Source organism: Symsagittifera roscoffensis, chromosome 4, assembly GCF_963678635.1.
Source record: "Symsagittifera roscoffensis chromosome 4, txSymRosc1.1, whole genome shotgun sequence".
NCBI classification, from domain to species: Eukaryota; Metazoa; Xenacoelomorpha; order Acoela; family Convolutidae; genus Symsagittifera; species Symsagittifera roscoffensis.
In genome coordinates this window covers 15,406,386-15,425,162 of record NC_087065.1, presented here as the reverse complement: position 1 = coordinate 15,425,162, position 18,777 = coordinate 15,406,386, and the positions used below count along the sequence as shown (strand labels likewise).

Genomic DNA, 18,777 nt, shown 5'->3' with positions numbered 1-18,777 from the left:
TCTGTGAAACCCAACTTAAGGATAAAAAGATTTCCATAGAACAGCCCCTTGGGCTACATATGAGATTTTTGACGCAATCTAGGTCAAAGTCAAAGAAACAATAGCTGATCCACTGACTTTCGAATGTTGAGGGATCAGTTAGAAGGGAGCACAAATCGAGATTTTAGACAATTGAGGGTGTTAAATGATTCAACTCATGACACAAGGAAAAGCACCAAAGGGTCGCGAGCGACCTTTTGTAGCACTTTTAAATGTCGACAATTCGCAATTATTGTCAACCAGTAGCTATCAACAATTAGCGGCACGAGTGACTGCTTATTGAAGGGTTAATAGACGGTGCAAATTGAGCAAAATGGTTTGCGGTGGTTTTGAAACATTTGAATCCGATAAGACAACAAAACTTAAGGCTAGCACCGGTTTCGAAAAAAAGTACCAAACTGAAATGCATTATTAGTGTAGAGAAAAGAGTAATCGAACGCTAAACCATCTAAAACACCTTTTTTTGTTGATTTCTTTCTCAATTTTTTTTAGCCACCAACTCATTTCTTCTACTGATACCAAAATGCTTTCAAATTTTTCACGAGCAATTAGGACAACGGCCACTTGACCACGTCGGAAAAACTTTCAATTAAGGCAGCAACAGCAAAAAAAAAAACGGAAAAATCTAGTTGTAAATGGGTGAAAGTAACTGTGAATTTTCTGTCACTAACATCAAGAAAAAACAATCAATATATCCGGAAAACATGGCCACATAAACATTCCTCAAGAAAAAGTCAAAAAAATATGTTCAAAAGTTTTGACACGTGGGTAAATTGAAACTTTCAAAGGCGTGTTTTTTGTAAATTTTTTTTTCAAAACAATGATTTATCATGACAGCAAGGTACACCTTTCTGTGTGGGAAACTGACTACATTGAGGGGAACAATAACCCAACCACTCGAGTAGGCTTAACTATTGTAAATCGGGTTTTTTTTCGCCCAGCAAAAATTTGTCTTTGTCTGTAACATACGTTCTTTAGCTAAAACTGTTCAAAAGCAAAGAGCAACTGATTCTGCCCCCATTCAATGAATGATATTGCCGTGCCTTAGAAGTTGAGCAAGCAAGATCGTGAGGTGGGAATTATCCTCCATTTTCATTCGGGCTCAGATGAAAATGACCGATGATTACAATCCACTAGAATTTAGAGTTTTTGGGAAACATCAAGGTATGACATGCAGATGGGACACTTAGAGCAGGTCCCGCTTTATTTTATCAATCTTTTACAATTCAAAATGTGTTGTAAAATTACTCTATCAAGGTTGTTGCACACTGCTTCAAGAGATCAATCAGGATGCCATCAGATCAGGAAGCTTCGTTGTTGCGTTTTTGTTTGTTTATTGCTAATTCAGTCTAAAAGAAACTTTGTGTTTTACCTGTTTTGATGTTTTTGAACTGGTTCTAGGATCAAATCGGGAAAAACCAACCCGCTGCAGTCTCAAAAAAGCTAAACTCAAATTGGTTTCAAATGATCGAAGTTAGCCAAGGAAGAAAATTCGTCGTTTTTGTCGGGGTAAATCACATCATAAACCAGTCACGCTGATTACACAGTCGAGCTCCATTGTTAGAGCCAGAGTAGGAATAACTTTCGAAGCAAGAGGATTTTTTCAACTTCTCAATATACGTGTGCTAAGGTGATCATCTCAGTTTTTCCCAATTGGTCTGAGCAAAAAAAACACTCATTTTTGTTTTCTGCTTCTTTTGAAGACAATCTGAAAAGCTTCTTGAAGCGTTCTCGAATTATACCACAACCAGTGAGGGCTCGAATTTTTCATCAAATTCGTTCAGTTGTCTCAATGTCCTAATTTTTCATCCATTTTGATCCGAAGAGAAAACACAAACTAATATAACTCGTTAATCGTTGAACACATTTTGAATTGTAAAAATTTGATAAAATGAAGCGGGACCTGCTCTAAGTGTCCCATCTGCATGTCATACCTTGATGTTTCCCAAAAATTCTAAATTCTAGTGGGTTGTAATCATCGGTCATTTTCATCTGAGCCCGAATGAAAATGGACAATAATTCCCACCTCACGATCTTGCTTGCTCAACTTAGAGCAGGTCCCGCTTTACTTTATCAATTTTTTACAATTCAAAATGTGTTCAACGATTAACGAGTTATATTAGTTTTTGTTTTCTCTTCAGAACAAAATGGATCAAAAATTAGGACATTGAGACAACTGAACGAATTTGATGAAAAAATCGAGCCCTCACTGTTTGTGGTATAATTCGAGAACGCTTCAAGAAGCTTTTCAGATTGTCTTCAAAAGAAGCAGAAAACAAAAATGAGTGTTTTTTTGCTCAGACCAATTGGGAAAAACTGAGATGATCACCTTAGCACACGTATATTGAGAAGTTGAAAAAATCCTCTTGCTTCGAAAGTTATTCCTACTCTGGCTCTAACAATGGAGCTCGACTGTGTAATCAGCGTGACTGGTTTATGATGTGATTTACCCCGACAAAAACGACGAATTTTCTTCCTTGGCTAACTTCGATCATTTGAAACCAATTTGAGTTTAGCTTTTTTGAGACTGCAGCGGGTTGGTTTTTCCCGATTTGATCCTAGAACCAGTTCAAAAACATCAAAACAGGTAAAACACAAAGTTTCTCTTAGACTGAATTAGCAATAAACAAACAAAAACGCAACAACGAAGCTTCCTGATCTGATGGCATCCTGATTGATCTCTTGAAGCAGTGTGCAACAACCTTGATAGAGTAATTGAACACTCTCGTCAGAAGCGTTTGAAAAGCAAAAAAAGTTGAAGTAGCTACAATTCGACCAATTTTTAGAAAGGCGACAAATCAGTTCGTGCTAACTACCAGGGCGTAGCCCTCCTATCCATACCATTTAAAGCACTGGGTAGGGTTGAACGCGCTTACTAAAGCATATCAATAGAGATTCAGGCCAGTTTTAGTGTATAAAGAGGCAGCCACAACCATGCACATCCTCGAACAAAAAGAAAAGTACAAAAGGGTGACTAACAAGATTTTTCTTGATTTTACTGCTGCTTCTGTCAGTATGTACAGAAACTGCATACCGTGATCGTCTTCTTACTATATATTTGTGGTTTCTTGGCTTCGATGAAGATCTAATTATATTACTGAAAGAGATGTACTCGGAGACGTTAAACAACTTGAAAATGTACATCTGCTTCTCGAGGCTTTTCCAAACATACAAAGGGATACGTCAAGGAATAAAACATTTGCGCTTTTCTTTCAATTTGGCTATTCACTGGTTAATGTCCAGCGATCTGGATGGTGCGAACCTAAGTGTAGGTCTGGACGACTTGCACGTTGCAGACATGGATTTTGCAGACGAAAAATGCCTACTTTTTGATAACAAGAACGACGCCCAAGCACTACCAGTCAAAGTCACCTGAGAAACGGATAAGAAAGGTCTTCCTGTAAAATATTGCAAAAATCAAGTTCAGCTCGAACGACGAAATCTCCTTACTCATAGTGACAGATGACTCAACTGAAAAAACTTAAATTTTCACATTTCTCGGTAGCTCCATACAGATGCAGGATAAAAAAAAGAAAAAAAGTCACCGAAAACTTAAACTTCAAAACCTATTGGAGCTAGAAAGTTACCTGAGAAAGTGAAGTGCAAAGCCTACAGTGTTTGTGCTAGGATCACGCTTCTCTACGGAAGTATAACCCGCCAGTTCAAATCACTGAATTACAGAAATTGGAAGGGTTTTGATGCCTTAGAAGCTGTGGTATTGCAGCATCTGTAGTACACAACCTTCAGGACAGTTTGCTAACTACTGCATCTGCAGTAACCATATGTGCTAACTATATCTATTACGTTATTATTATATAAGTGGTCAAGGTCATTCGATGTTTGTTTAACGTTAAGGTTGAATTGGTCAGAGTTATCATATCTCATGCTGAAAAACAGTAACCAATCTCAGCTCCTAACTTCAGAAAAAGATAAGATCAACAACAGTAAATTTACAGTATCTCTCTTACTTTTGTTCCTCAACACGCTACGCAGCTTAGGGATATCACATGGCGCAGCCAGCAGGATTTTTTGCTCAGGATAATAGAACGGACATAAGAATTCCCGTTTACTGGACCACAGCGAACTCAGATCCACCTTGAAACTTTAAAGTATGGTTAGATCAGTTCCTGATGGCGGTAACAGTAAAAGAAAATGTCAACCCAGAAGTTATGCTGGAAGATCCCAAACCAGTGTTAGAGGAGCCGGAACCCCGTCCAGAAACACCCAGAGAGGGCGAATCTGCTATTGCAATAGCAGCTAGAGAAGCACGGGATAGATTATTAAGAGATCGAGTCGCAGCTGAGAATGAAGAGAGAAGAGAAAGAGGACCTAAAGTGGGCCACAATATTTACTACAACGAAGTCCAGAAGCGATTAGTATCCAGACTATTTCTTGCGTTTGGGACTGAAGGAAAGAAACGTTTTGTTCAAAAAAATCCACATGTGGAGATTTCTAAATTGCAATTTAAAGAGATGGTTAGATTAGCAAAGGTAACCTTTGAAAAATGCCAGAGTATTACTTACGAGCGGTACAAATTATTCAATAGATCACAAGAAATGGGAGAATCTTTAGAATCATTCCATGCAGCACTAACTGCCCAAGCAGCTAAGTCAGCATTGGACACTTTGGAAGATGAGTTAGTCAGAGATCTCTTTATTTCGAAAATGCGCAGTCCAGCTTTACAAGACACGCTCACGTTCGAAACGTTACCTCCCGAAGAAGTATTAAAACGTGCGATAAAATTTGAGCAGAGTAAACAATCGACACAAGCATTTCAGAAAACCACTCTGGGTACTGCACAAGCAACAACCCAATCAGGGCCACAGATCAAAATCAAACAAGAACCAATTCTGGTGGTAGGAAACAGGAATCAGAACACTAGAAAACCATATCGTGAAAGAAATAGACGGAAACAGCAAGAGGGAAGAGGGTTATCGAACAATAATAACGCAGAGGACAGGAAACCTTGTAACAGGTGTGGCAGACCATTTGTAGACGGTCATTTGAAAAATTGTGCGGCAATGGGAAAACAATGTAAGAACTGCAATAAACCAAATCACTTTGCTCGAATGTGCCGGTCACAACAGGTCAGTGAAATAACTGAAAATACAGAGAGTTCGGAAGAAGAATGCAACTTGATACAAACATTCGATTCATGCGAAGAATTCGAGGTTATGGCAGTTGAACAGAAAGACAGTGAAATAGAGATGATCAATCGATACATCGACGAGAAAATGAAAGAGAAGAGTGATAGCAAGAGAGTAAATAAACTAGAAACGAAAAAGATTGACATACGGAAAGACTCATCATCAGGAAGGATGAAATCACTGAAGGCTCTAATTCGAATTGATAATCAGATAATAAATATGACCGTGGACGCCGGTAGCCCAATTTCATTTATAAATTGGACAGTGGCAAAACAAATACTAGATTCATCAGGAAAAATACAATTTACTCCAGCTGAAAAATTGTACTTACCAGCACAATTCGTTGACTATAATAAAAAACCAATAGCAGTATTGGGGGCGGTGAAGGCAAACATAAGATCCGCTGGCTGCGAAGTCCAAGAGGCTAAGTTTTTGATAACTGAACGAAGGACGCGGTGTATTTTAGGGTTAGACCTAAAGTAAAGTAGGCATAACCACTACACAAAGACCCGCTCCAAAACTGAAATCTCGATTTGACATCATGCTGTGCGAACAGTCGGAACCGTGGAAAGAAAAATTCTACGAAGATTTTAAATCATTGTTTGATAGAAAAGGACGATCAGTACATCATGTCGTGAACACAACATTCAAATACCCTCTCTGCCCAATTCAAGAAAAAGGGAGGAGGATACCTATCCACGTGCAAGAAAAAGTCGAGAAGGAAATTGAAAAATTACTACTAGAAGGCCATATTCAGAAATTAGATAAGTGTACCAGTGATTGTTTCATAGCCCCTATTGTCATCACAGTGAAGAAAGACGATTCAATTAAACTGGCTTTGGACGCAAAGCCCATCAACAGACGATTATATAAAAACAAGTATCAGATGCCAAATGTGGAAGAACTATTAGATGGTGTCAGCCAGATAGTAACTGCACAAACAGCAGGTACTTTGTTTTTCACTGTGTTAGACTTGAAATATGCATATAGTCAGCTAAAGTTGAATCCACAAACTGCAAGACAGTGCAATTTCAACATAGTAGGGGGGAAAAATACGGGCACATATAGATTTCTGACGGGATTCTATGGTTTGGCTGATATGCCAGCCGAATTTCAAAAAGCAATGGATCGGACGTTAAATCATTCTAAGAATACGTTTTGTTTCTTGGACGACATATTAATCGTCTCAAAAGGATCGGAAATTGAGCATGAAAAACTAATTACTGACGTTCTAATGAAGCTCGATAAGGAGAACTTATCGCTGAAACTGTCAAAATGTGAGTTCTTCAAAACAGAAGTTAATTGGCTGGGACATAAACTTTCAGAAAGTGGGGTTACCCCAAAAGTTACGAAAACGGAAGCCATTCTTAAGTTAGACCATCCAAAGTCACTCAAACAACTTAGATCCTTTCTAGGTAGTATTAACCACCTTGCGAAGTTTATACCGAATGCAGCTAATTTGACAGAAAAACTTAGACCATTATTGCGTGAGGAAAACGAAAAGAAAAAAATGAAAAACATTAAAATCCCAGTAAAAAAATTCGAATGGGGAACCGAACATAATGAGGTGTTCGAAGAAATCAAAAAAGCGGTAGCAAACATTGTTAAGCTGAATTATTACGATCCGAATAGAGATACTCGGGTCAAGTGTGATGCAAGCCATAGTGGACTAGGGGCATCTTTAGAGCAACAGACGGAAAAGAACGAATGGGTTGCAATTTCATTCGCGTCGCGTTATCTTAACAATCAAGAAAAAAAGTATTCTACCAATGAGCTTGAACTGCTAGCAGTGGTATGGGCAGTGGATGGTTTCAAACATTACTTATTAGGAAAAGAATTTGTAATAGTTACTGATCATAAAGCACTAACATCTGCCTTAGAAGGCAACAGGTCTAACAAAACATATCAGTCTAGATTAACAAGGTGGGTGGATAGATTACTGCCATATCAATTAAAAATTGTCCATATCCCAGGAAAGGATATGGGAATAGTAGATTATCTATCTAGAGAACCAACCGGAGAACCTTGGCCGGAAACAAAATTGGATGAAAAATTTGTAGTCACTTCAATTGAGTGCTTTCATAGAGCACTCGACTGTTTATACAGTCGACTGAATGATACGAATGCAACAATTCAGAGCGAAAAGGTTCTAGAATATTCTCAAAAACAGAAAAGAAAAGATAAGTTGCTAAAATCCAGGCGTAGTTGCTATAGCAACAAAACGGTCAAAAACCGAACAAAGCTCGACCGGAACGAGAACGATGAGCATTCAGATTTTTTGACTGACAAGAACGTGTTGATTCAGAAAAACACTCTTGTCAATTTCAATAGAGCAATTCAGTCGGTTAATTTAGTCAAAAACAGAAAAATAAACTCAGAAAAAATTGCGGAGGGAAAGATAAAGAAGAAGACAGACAGTGAGAATAGGAGACTGTAGGACACAGGAGGAGAACGATCAAGTAGCAGAAGCAGAAATAACGAGACTACATTCCATCGAACATGTCGAATTAGAAGAGGAACTCTAGATAGAACGGAAGACAGCTTTGACGAGGACAATTGTACTGCACGGGCAGCAATATGGAACCAAGACGCTGAGGAAACGAAAAATTTGCTATCGATTTGGGACCTAGTCAGTAAGGATCAAGAGCTACCAGGAAACATCAGAGATCTAGAAGCAATGACGCAGATGGTAACCAGCAGCCCGAGATGTTCACCAACGAAATCAATCATAGAGGTGGACTTAACAGCGGAGGATGATGATCTAGGTCCGGAAGTGAGCGAAGTACAACCTTCGAAAAGAAGTAACGAACGGCAAATACAATTGGAAAGCGCATTAGCAGACGTAGGAGATACCGGAAGCTTTAGCTTATCGAAACTATTCGATAAAACGCTGTTGGCCAAACTCATATCGGAGGATGTGTGGATGGACCGATTACGTCGCGTAATAGAGAGGAAGGATCGGGCAGGATTTAAGCTTATGGGCCCATACACAAACCCGCTGTGGAACCAACTCTCAGTAGTCGACGATTGCATTCTCGTAGATAACAGGATAGCAGTACCAGCTCAGTTGCGCCAAGCAGTGTTGAAGCGCATCCATAGAGGACATCCGGGGCAGGAGGCCATGATTGACGTGTCAAATAATTTGTGGTGGCCCCACATGCATAAGGATATCGTAAACCTAGCTGAAGAGTGTAGAGAATGTACACGCTATGGTAAGAATGCAAAATATATTTTACCGAAAAATTCTTCACAACCACTGCCACTGCTATCGCAGCCAGGGCAGGAAGTTCAGTTAGATTACGCAGGACCTTTAGAAGATCATAAAGGAAAGAAAATCTACTTATTGGTAGGAATTGATCGGTTTTCAAAGTTTCCGTCGGTGAAAGTAACAAAATCAACGGGGGGAAAATCAACCATAAAATTTCTAAGGTCATTCATAGATACACACGGCATACCAGAATCGATAAAAACCGACCAATTTTCCGGATTCAAAGGAAAAGCCATGAAAAAATTCTGTCTCGAACACAATATAGAACAAAAGTTCTGCCCGGTGGGTGACCACCGCGATGTGGCTTAGTAGAGAGAACAATTCAAACCATTAAAAGGCGCTTGGGGGTGATGTTACTGGAAGAGAATGTAAAGTCAATAAAACTATGCCTCAGTACAATCATTAGGGACATGCGGTGGATAAAACAAAAGACCATACAGAAATCACCGTTTGAGGCACACTTCGGTAGACTACCAAAAACGGAATTTAAAATCATACGAGATAAATTTGTAGAATTCTCTGATAATTTAGATAAACAACATCTGGAGAGGTCGGCCCTAACCGCAAGTCAACTCAAGAAAAGGATTGACCAATCTCGGGACTCACTAAAGATTGTAAAAAAGGGGCAGAAAAGCAGAGAGGTCAGCCCCCTATTCAAACAAGCCAGTTTGACAACTCAGGAGAGGAACAGAGCAAGAACTCTACGGAACTTGCTGGAGGCGAATGCGGACTGGAACGCAGAGCGACGCAGATATGACGGACCCAGCCTTTCACAACTAGTAGATACCACAAGTACAATCGACCCTGAACTGAGGAAGGAGTTACTCTACTCATGGGAAAAAGGATTTGTAGAGGACAAACCAAAGGGGTCGGAATGGAACAGCCAAAACCTCAGCCGCAGGGACGAAACGAGGAGAAGTGGAGCAGCACTGACAAAGCCATTCAAGGGGAAGGTCGCTTTCGATTCACCCAAGACAGTGACAACAGCTGCAGGAGCAGTCTACAGAAAAAGTGATCTGGTGAAATTACAAGGTTCTCGTACGAAATCACCCAGGGGGGGACAAATCAGAAGGAGAAGGCCAAAAGCCCACTGGAGGAGCCAAAAAGCAAACACCAGAAGAAAGACGACGAGCTCTTGGAAGACACGCTATCGGAAGAGGAGGACTGGAATACATCGAGAGAACAGACGAAAGAATTATTCCAAAACAGCGAGGCGGTCGTAACATCACGTGACACACCGGTCGGCGGGGGACTCAACTTAGCAATCAAGCGAGCAAAGCCCAATCTCGGGGGCCCCAAGACACAAGAACAGGTGGCGCTAAACCCGATAGGGGAATCACGAGATAAAAGAGACCAAACACTCAAAAACAAGGGTAAAGAAAAAAAGAAAGCTGCGATAGCAGCAGAAGAAATTATTAATCCAAATCAACCAGATGCAGATCAAGCCGATCGTGCAGGCAGTTCGGGCACCAAAAGTGTACCTTCTAGGAAGCGCATAACAAGCGACACGTCACCCGGTTCAATCAATGCGTTCCAGAAACAAGACATGGGGGAGGAAGAATGGCAAAGCCTAGCCGATCAAGTGCTGACTAGAGGTCTGCAAAGGACAGCGGATGAGATCATCAAATCCAGGGTGGCAGATCAAAATGAAGGTGAATTTGGATCTCCGTCAGGAATTTCGGACGAATCAGTGGTTGACGATCAAGGAGGCACAAATGTCAGGCGCAGTAAACGAACCACGAAAAATCAGGGGCCTAAAAGATTGGGTAGCCCCGTGAAACACTCAGTCAAATATATTTGCGCAGACGACGAGGCAGCCATTAACGAAATGGCCTTAGAGCAGTACCGATCTGGTCTAGCGAATGTAAAAACAGACAAAAATAACCCAATGGAGACCCGTTTGAAGCTTCTAGAACGCCACTTATTTAGAAAAAAATTTGGGTATACCGCCTTGGATACGACACAGCCATGGAGTACTCAATGGAAAGTGCCATTAGAAATCAAGAAAAAAGAAACAGAGAAGAAAAACTGATAGTTAAAATAAACTCAAAAGAAAAAACAGTCATGCACCAATGGCACCACAAGAAACTGAGCTGAAAACTCATATTATTGTTATTTATAAAATTTTAAACGTATTAGATAAAATTTTATTTGGTCCCAGGGGGAATGTGGTATTGCAGCATCTGTAGTACACAACCTTGAGGACAGTTTGCTAACTACTGCATCTGCAGTAGCCATATGTGCTAACTATATTTATTACGTTATTATTATATAAGTGGTCAAGGTCATTCGATGTTTGTTTAACGTTAAGGTTGAATTGGTCAGAGTTATCATATCTCATGCTGAAAAACAGTAACCAATCTCAGCTCCTAACTTCAGAAAAAGATAAGATCAACAACAGTAAATTTACAGTATCTCTCTTACTTTTGTTCCTCAACACGCTACGCAGCTTAGGGATATCACAGAAGCCTCAGAAAAAACCACACCGAGAGTTTGATTACCTACAAGACTCCTCGTATAAAAAGCCAGCAAAGGTATGGATATAAGTCAACCCATTCAATTGTGATGACTTAAATTACTGGGCCAAATTCTCCTGACAGACCAGAGCAAAATTCTTACCACAAATCTTTAGTTTGTCAAAGGAGAACAATAGAAACGCGCTTCTGATGGATCCAAAAACTCTTGGAGGAAGCTTCTGCGATACTAAATAACCAAATTTGTCAGGCTACCCAGACAGCATTCGAAAATTTGGAAAAAAAATGATTTGATATATACAAACAAAACTGCTAAATGCCGGATGTGATAGAGAGCTTTGGTTCGCAAAACTGTCTTGGCGGGCAGTGGGTATAAGTGCTTTCAACGGTCATTTTAGACTAAAGTTTGGAAGGCAGTTTACCGAAATTTTGGTTGAGGGATGGCACAGGTCTCCCTGGTTGGGGATGGTTTCTGCTCACCCTACCATTCATAAATGTATTCAATCCCCTCAGAAAAGAGCAAAGTCTGTCGGAGAACAATTCGGTCAGAATACTTGCTATAGAATGGGCAGCTAACATAGCAAATAATCACAAAACATTATTTGAACTCCCTAAAGATTTGGCAGCGGAACAAATGATCATGTATCGGTTTCTCGCGTTTCGACTGAAAAATCATGTACAATTTTTGTTTCAACTGTTTCTGCTGAATCATTTTTCACAGATTTCGAAAATTTTGCAAAGAAAAAAAAGAAACGAACAAGAAAAAAGCCGTGGCTGATCAAAGCTCCTTGTTCATTTTCAAAAAAAAAGTTGTTATTAGCAGAAAGCGGACTCTCTATCTCTTTTCGGGGATCTAGCCCTTGATCACTCAGTTAGGTCCACTTTTGGTACTGCCCTTACGACGTCCCATTCTGATTGACAAATCAAAAAATCCTTCTAATTTTCTAAAAAAATGTTAAATTTTAGAGGAATCCGCCAACAAAACACAATTTTATTTCAAATTTTTCCAATGTCAAACATTATTTTTGGCCTGTTTCTTCGAAAGTTCACCTGCTTATAGAAAAGAAGGGTCTTCATAATGCTTCGCGTAAAAAAGCTATGATTTGCCCCGCCCCCTCGATCCGCCCCTAGTTTTCAGTTAAGGTTCAAAGTAAAAAGTTTCATACCAGTGAATATTACTCTTTTTACTTGTAATTTTGTGAGAGCAGCAGCGATCTGAAAATAAACAATTAGAAGCAAAAGGAACTGATAATAAACTTACCTCAAACTGATTAAAGATTTCAGCTACAATGCCAAATGTCACAATTTTGTTTCTAATAATTTTCCAATTTTGAAATGTTAAATGCTTGACTAATCTCCTGGTTTGTCATTGGTATACACCCAAAGTACATATCAGCCATTTCTGTCTTTTTGAAGCCGCAGCGGAGCAGGGTAAATTTGTGTATTGAGTTACAAGCTAGGACTATGTTTACCCGCAGGTGAAATAATTAAAAGTAAATTGTCAGGAATTAAAAGGGTTTAGAGCAGATTGCTTCAGAATGCGAGGCTTGAGGAGCCGTAAACTGCACACGGGTCGGTCGGCGGCCGGCACTGTTCCAAATTAGAGGCCAGATCTAAATTGCCAAACAGTAATGGCACCGCAAGAAGCCCAGAAATGGCAAATTGGGCTCAATTTGGGCAGAATTTGGGAGCAAAGCGCAGGAGCGAAATGAGATAAGACGGCAATAAATTTCCCAAAATTTGCCTAAATTTGCGTTTTCTTCTAATCCATTAGTTAATTCAATTAGACTACACGACTGCTCGCTTTGAGTTGAAATTTATGGAACAAAATAAGGTAATTTGCCCTTTATCCATTCAGGTATTTGGAACAACCGACTGAGAATTAAGAGGACCCGGTAATGACACAACTGGTTGAGTTATCTTACAGAGAGGGGCGGGAGGAGGAGTAGAAGATTATGGGCGGCGAGGGGGGGGGGGGTTATTCAGTCGAAGGCAAAAAGTAACAGGGTACTTCTATATACCAGTACCTGTAGAACAATTACGGTTGGGAAATTAAGGCAGCACAACTAAAATTGCAACAGAAAAGAGCTGATATAACAGAGCAGCGGCAACGGTGACATTAGTGGCGGCCAAAAATCAATTTCTTTTCAACGGCGATTAGCGCTAATTGAAAAAAATTAACATCATTTCGACTTTGCCACACTTGTAAAATCTACAATTGCTGCAATTCATTCAACCTTTCCATCTGAAGAAACAAACCGCCGCTTTTGATTGATATTTTCAGAGATGGAAAATTGTCGAGCTGTTTGGCTGAGAGCAGGTTGGAGGAATGATGATGGCAGGAGGGGAGTGGGGGGTTGGGGGTTGAATTGGGATGACTACTAATTGCAACTAACATGCATTAACTTCCGCTGAAAGTGCTCAAAATTGTAGATAAAAGTAAATTAAAATGAATTAAGCGTTGAGGACGCTAAGCGTCAAGGCAGAAAAAATTGAAAAAATGAATCAAATTGCTTTGAAAAAACAACTAATTGGTCTTTTTGCTTTTTATTCATTTTTGAGTGGACAAAGCGCGCATTTAATTGTACTCTGCAGAAAAATGGCGCTAATTAAAAGCTAATTAAGATGTCAAGTATGTTACAATTTAAGAATTATGTCGACTAAAAGCAGAATAGCAAATTAAAAATGGGAAACAATTTTTTTTCGATTGAAGCACTTCATTAAATTATTCAAGAAAGATGAAAGAGCAAATCTGTTTTAGTGCTACAGATTACAATCAATTTCTAAAATCTTTTGAACTTAGTCTTATAAGACGATTTATCATCAAGGGACATTAAATTTTTGTATGCTATTTTTTGTAATGCTGCATCATCCTCAGACAACGAGCACTGTTTATAGTGGGCCTCGAACCTCCGATCTTTAATAATTGTAACACGTCTTTCTTAGTTGGATATTTGGCAAGAAGATTGCTTAAGTAAGTTTTCAATGAAAAAAAAATCAGAAGGTTTTAATGTATTGAAAATGCATCAGTTGCAAAAGTTGATATCCAATATAGTTTTTACAAATTCATCGAGTCATTTTGCAATATTTTTTGTGACATTATCAGACAAATTTTTAACAAGCTCTACCTTACTTTTGGTTTTACTACAACTGCTTTGCAAATGCAGTTGATATTCTATAGCAACTGGCTGTTCAACATATTTAAAAGAATAAACAGATTGTTTATGCCTGGTTTGGCGTTTTCTTCAGACAACTTTTGATAATTTAATACATAGAATTTAACAAAAATTTCTGATAGCACTATAAATCTATCAATTCCTTGCTCGGGTACTTTGGTAGTGGTTTAGACTTCACATACATTGTCACTGGAATCCGCATAATTTGCGTTTGATTCCGCAACATTTCGAAAAGCCTTTGAAGTCAGAAACCTGATGGAATCGAAAGATGAATGTTTAAACAATAGTTGCTAAAACTGAAATTAAGCAAGCGAGCAAAAATTAGGAATCCAGTGACATTGCGGATTTTGGAGACAAATGCTGAGACATGCTTTGTTTTGGTTTCCGCAGACAAATGCATTTTTGCAATTGGAGTAAATTGAAGCGACATTTCACTGGATTCTACTGTTTGCCAGCGGATTCCGCTGGCTGTTTTTTTTTACCTACGATCATTTTGGAAATTTTTGAGGGTTTGAAAATTGTCAACTTGTCTATGATCTGGACTAATTAATGCGTTCTTTGAGATTTTTACAAAGAATGATGAAAGAATTAAGAGGCATATTTGGACATGGCAAAAATCCATCCTTCTGATCCAAATTTCGATCCAAATTGAACAGCTAGTCAATTTTCTATATTGATTCCTTATACCTGAAAGCTTAAAATATGAACAGTATATATTCCGACAAACTTTTATTTCGCGAAATCAGTTCAAAACAAGTTGAAGGACAGTCAAAACGTTCTTACTGCTTTTCCCTGACAAGCGAGCTGAAATAGTCGTTTTTTTTCCCGGAAAATTTCGATTTTATGACTCGTTTTCATCAAAAACAAAAATTCAGTACCAATTGAAAAAAGTTTGTCTTGAGCTCGAAGGTCTCAATTTTTTCAACTCAAGTTGATTTTTGTGAAGTTATAGCGATTCTTACATTGCTATTTTGGCCAAATTATGATAACTAGCTCACAATCTTATAACGGGTAAGCGGCGAATAAAATCATTTCACATCAACTTGAGGGAAGCAATGTGGCCATGATAACATATTAGCAGGCCCCGTAGTGAAGTATCATGAAAAATATACTTTTTTGTGGCAACAATGTTTCCATTATAATTGGTTATCATTACAGTTTGGACAATCGATTGTAATTTATTAGTTGTTGCCATCATAATCGTTTATAATAACTCTTTCGACAATCAATTATAAATAATCAGAAAAAAACTATTAAAATCCATTAAAAATTTATTATAAGAAAAAAATGATGAATTACAATGGATTATTATCTTCATAATTTTTCCCATTTTTATCTTCGCAGCTAAACCTAGTCACAATTAGTTAAAGTTGCAAAATCATATCCCGCACACTTTAGACCCAGGTGTTTTCATTTTCAACACTCAAAAAGTTATACCCATCCACCTATTTCAAACCCCACCTGCTACCTCCCCCACCAAACTTTCCAACTACCCCCACCAAAGCCTCCAGCCACGCTCACCCCAAGTACCCCCACCTAACCCCCCCCCCCCCCCCCACTTAAACCTCAGACCTCGAAATTCCATTATAATCTATTATTATCCATGGAAACTCATTGCAGGACGTTTTGTATAAGTTTTTTTTGTACTTAACGTAGCGTCTGGGTGAAGTACTGAATTTTTTTTGAAAATATACTCTTTTTATAGCGCTGTGGGAACAATAAGGGCATTGCTTTGATACGAGTAATTGTCTGATTTTACTTTTATCAGTTGAATCATTAAAGACCTGATTTGAAATGTTTCTAAGTGATTGCAGTAGAGAAATTTCAACTCCAGGAGTTTTTTTTGTAATCTAAATATGAAGTATTTTCGAAGTTCTGAAGATTCATAATGTTGTAAGAAACTTGCAGGCGTAGTAGTTTACCACCCATCAGTTTCTTTGAAGTCTTAGTATCCCGCACTGAGGTTTTGATTGGTGTAAATTGATTTTTAAAATAGAATAAACACTGTGTGAAAATCGATTTAATAAAAAACCCATTGTTTGAAAAAAACTGTTTTAAATGATTTCAAACAGATTTTTACTGTTGCTAAAAAAATTCAGATTGAAAAGAAATTATTTTTTTTGTCGCAGGAAAATAAAAGCAATCAAAACTTCAACAAAAACCGTTTAAATGAAGTTTCGGGACCTCAAATTTGGAGTTGAATCGAAATTGACTATATGATCATTACAAAGAATAAAAGAAAAAAATGAACCGGCCTTCCTATTAGCGGCTGCTTCCTACCAATGGAAAATTTACCTGCATACGTCCTTAAAATCTTGAGTTAGTGAAAAACCAAAAACCTTAAATTTGGTTACACGATAAGTTTTGATCAAATTTAAAGAGAAACAAGACTGCTCAGGGCAAAGCACTGAATGTTCTGATTGTCGCTTTGGAAAACTTTGGGGAAAATTTGGGAAAAGAAAATATTGAAAACCTATACCTGTTGGACAATACCATAGTGTAAAACTTTGAGTCGTGTGAAATTAATACGACCAATTTGCTAGCCTGAAGTCCATTTGGAATGATTGTTTTTGTGCGGGATAGTTTGCCACGCATAAATAATTCGCGTTACGCTCACAGCATTATGAATAAAATCTTCAAAGCGCGCTTAATTTAGTCCAGAGCATGGAAAATTTGGCAATTTTCAAACCCCATAACTTTACACAAAAAAATCGGAGGTGAAATATTTTTTTTTACATTTGAACTCAGCAAATTGATATTTTTTGGTGAAAATTTTGTTGAAAATTGTTATTTCGATTGGTGAAAATTGACTGAATAAAAAAACCACACCGAACATAAATATTCCGTTTTCTTAGAAAGTCGGAACAAAAACTTAGCCTTAAGAACATTTGGAGGCCAAATCTGTCTAAAAAATTGTGTTTAAATGTAACAGCGGGTGTTGACTAACAGGCTGTTTTCCCCAGAACAAAAAAATTTTCCTCAAATCCTGCAACCAGGTTTTTGTTAAATTTTCGAAGAATGCACAACTTTTCACAATCCTTCGAAGCAGTTATCCATAATATTGCGAAAGCCATCTGGTTAGCTGAAATGGAGATAAGTCCTAGGTTGCCGACCATTGAAGGTATTGCGCAACTAACCATACTTATTCATATAAGGACTGTTTAAAATACAGTGCTGATTTAAATTATCCGGACAAAACGAACAAAGCTTGAATTTTCAAACGCGTTTTTCTCAAATTGGGTTAAGATTAGACAAAAAGTGAAGAGGTTAAAAGTTGCTTAGAATTTCACCAGAATTAATATGGTGCCATTTTTCTCCGAAAAAACTTTACCCCAAAAATGGGTCATTTTGGCTTTTTTCAATTAATCAAGAATTACGCTGAAACTACTTTGTTAATTATATCACAGGAAGTCTCTTACGCAGCTCAACAAAGTTTAAGAAGGGTTAAATTTCCAAAAACCAGTATAAATGAAAAACTTTTCACTTGATAGTCAATAAATGTGATTTTTACTATATAAAACCCAGAATCTCTGTTTAAAAATAAATTGTAAACAATTTGCGCAAATTTTTGGAGATTTAACCCTTCTTAAACTTTGTTGAGCTGCGTAAGAGGCTTCCTGTGATATAATTTTTTTATCAATTAACAAAGTAGTTTCAGCGTAATTCTTGATTAATTGAAAAAAGCCAAAATGACCCATTTTTGGGGTAAATTTTTTGTTGAGAATTTCGGAGAAAAAATGGCATCATATTAATTCTGGTGAAATTCTAAGCAACTTTTGTCCTCTTCAGTTTTTGTCTAATCTTAACCCAATTTGAGAAAAACGCATTTGAAAATTCAAGTTTTGTTCGTTTCGTCCGGATAATTTAAATCAGCACTGTACTACATAATATACGTAGCACATAAAAAAACCGTGTTTCGGCCAAATATTCTGCACCGCAAGCAAAATTTAGAAAAAGAAACAGGCCAAAAAAGGCGTTTTTATGCATTTTTTGGAAAATGTTGACGAAAAAATTGCGTTTTTTCTGCGCGCGGTTCCCCTCATCAAAAATAGTATATATTGGCGCCAAAAGCGCCCTTAGCAAAACTTTAGGGCCCGCCACCAAAAATAGATATCTCAAAGTAATACAAAAGGAGGACGTTTAAAGTAATTGACTGTCTTATAACATAAACGGGCACAATTATTTAGGACTTTTCGCTACTTTGTATATACTTCAATTTGGCTTAAACGGAAACTAATTTTTGGACAAACACTTCCAGACTTTATTTCTATCACCCTGGATTAACATAATTTTTCAGGGGCGGATTTAGGGGGGGGGGGGGCGTACGCCCCCCCCCCCCACAGGGATTCGACCCCCTGCCGACCCAAAGGGTCCCCCCTTTGATACTTTTTCAGAAATCCATTTTTGGCTGACCGACTCTAAAATTTTTCTAAAGGCGCCTTTCGCCCCAATATATACTAACATTGAGGGTCAGCGCGCGCCAAAAAAAAACGCGATTTTTTTGTCAAAGTTTTTCAAAAAGTGCCCAAAAACGGCTTTTTTGACTGTTTTTTCAAAAAATTGCCTGCGGCGCAGAAAATTTTGCCAAAATACGGGGCAAAACAGTGCTTTGAGAGAGCTCGAAAAATCAATTTGGTCGACCTAAAAAAAAGGTCGTCAAAATTTTCGAAAGT

At 38.2% G+C, this 18,777-nt stretch overlaps 1 protein-coding gene across 3 annotated transcripts in view; it reads right to left on the bottom strand.

Annotated features, from left to right (window-relative positions):
• LOC134845240 (zinc finger homeobox protein 3-like) overlaps window positions 1-18,777 on the bottom strand; it is an 89,475-nt gene that overhangs the window by 46,793 nt on the left and 23,905 nt on the right. Inside the window, exon 1 of one of the 3 annotated variants that reach the window (XM_063862161.1) lies at window positions 12,190-12,704. The exons of the other annotated variants lie outside the window; for them this stretch is intronic. The gene's annotated coding sequence lies outside the window, so the exon portion shown is untranslated. Of the gene's footprint in view, window positions 1-12,189; window positions 12,705-18,777 lie in introns of those variants that run through there. 3 annotated transcript variants of the gene reach the window in all.